Source organism: Callorhinus ursinus, unplaced genomic scaffold, assembly GCF_003265705.2.
Source record: "Callorhinus ursinus isolate GAN/ISIS: 27379988/994484 unplaced genomic scaffold, GSC_fseal_2.0 scaffold112, whole genome shotgun sequence".
In the NCBI taxonomy this organism is placed as follows: domain Eukaryota; kingdom Metazoa; phylum Chordata; class Mammalia; order Carnivora; family Otariidae; genus Callorhinus; species Callorhinus ursinus.
The window spans coordinates 209250-211146 of record NW_027397174.1 but is presented as its reverse complement, the minus strand read 5'-3'; positions in this window follow the sequence as shown (position 1 = coordinate 211146).

Genomic DNA, 1897 nt, shown 5'->3' with positions numbered 1-1897 from the left:
AAGGGGGTTCCTGTGCTGTCTGGGATGATTGATCCTGATTACCAAGGGGAAACTGGACTGCTACTCCACAAAGGAGGTAAGAAAGACTGTCTGGAGTGCAGGAGATATAAGGGTGTCTCTTATTATTAAGTCTCTTAGCATTATGCCCTGTGATTAAGGTCAATGGAAAACTACAACAACCCAATCCAGGCAGAACTACTAATGGCCCAGAGCCTTCAGGAATGAAGGTTGGGATCACCCCACCAGGTAAAAACCCAAGGTGGTTCCTACAGGCAAAGAAAATACAAAATGGGTAGTGAAAGAAGGTACATATAAATACCAGCTACAACCATGTTACCAGTTACAGAAACAAGGACTGTAATTGTCATGAGTATTTCCTCCTTAGGAATAAGTTTGTGCATGTGTTTTATTTCCTCTCTTGTATCCTTATTATGTAACATAAGATATATTGATTTTATATCATAGTATTTAAGTTTCGTTACTTTTATTTTATTTTTTAAAAGATTATTTGAGAGAGAGAGAGAGACTCAACAGGGGGAGGGGCAGAGGGAGAGGGAGAAGCAGGCTCCCCACTGAGCGGAGCTCAATCCGGGACTCCAGGATCATGACCTGAGCCAAAGACAGATGCTTGACCAACTCAGCTAGCCAGGCGCCCCAAGTTTGGTTACTTTTAAATCATAGTACTTAAGTTAGGGGGTATCAAGAAGAAAAACAAATATCATCACTCAAGGACTTTAACTCCTCTTCTGGGGAAGGGGTTAGTGCATTTTTTACTTTATTGAGAATAGTTGTATCATGTTAGTGGGAATTATGACCTTGTTATTGTCTTTACTTAGATTAAGTATGGTTTAAGGATATGTGTATGGGTGTCAATTTGACATCAACTTGTGATGACCCTTGTGATGTGTGATGTGTGACCCATCTTGTGATGGTTAATTTTGTATCAACTTGACTGGCAATGGGGTGTCCAGATAAAACATTATTTCTGGGTGTGTCTGTGAGGGTATTTTCAGATGAGAGTAGCATCTGAATTGGTGGACTCAGTAAAGTAGTTTGCCCTCCCCAGCGTGGGTGGGCATTATCCAATCTGTTGAGAGCCTGAACAGGACAAAAGGCAGAAAGAAGAGAAACTTACACGCCTTTTTTCTGTCTCACTGCTGGAGCTGAGACCTCTCATCACACATTCTCCTGCCTTTGGACCTGGACTTACATCATCGGCTCTCCTGGTTCTCAGGCCTTCAGACTTGAACTGAATCATACCACTGGCTTTCCTGGGCTTCCAGGATGCAAATGGCATATCGTGGGGCTTCTCAGCTTCCATAGTCACCTGAGCTAATTCCAGAAACATTGTTTCTGTCTCTCTTTTTTCTGTTTCCACATTCATTGTTTCTGTTTCTCTGGAGAACCCTGATTAATACACTAGGACACTTACAAAATGCTGCTGCTGCTGCCTCTTTGACCAGAAATGATCTTAATCCTCATTTGTAGGGCTCCCCTATGGCACAGCCAAGGGATTAATTCAACCATGGCCGTGGGAGAGTCCTGTAACACTAATGGTACTAATCTGAGGCTTCCTGGAAGAAGAAACTTACAAATATGAGCAGGGTATATAGGCCTCCCCAAAGTATATCCACACACACCCTGGGAAAGTTGCCTGATGGTTGCCAAGTAGTGAATGGTCTTAAGGCCATTGTTGGGAAGTGGGATGATAAACATCTCTGCTGAGACTTATATAGAACCTCATTTGCTTGGAGAAATTTTAGGTAAGACATAACAAGGTAAGGAGGTAGTTTAGGTAAGACAAAAACAAAGTAGTGATGGAAGGTGGGGGAGAACAGAACAAACCACTCAGTAGGGTGGTCATGGGGAAGAACTGGGAGGAAACACCCTCTTTCTG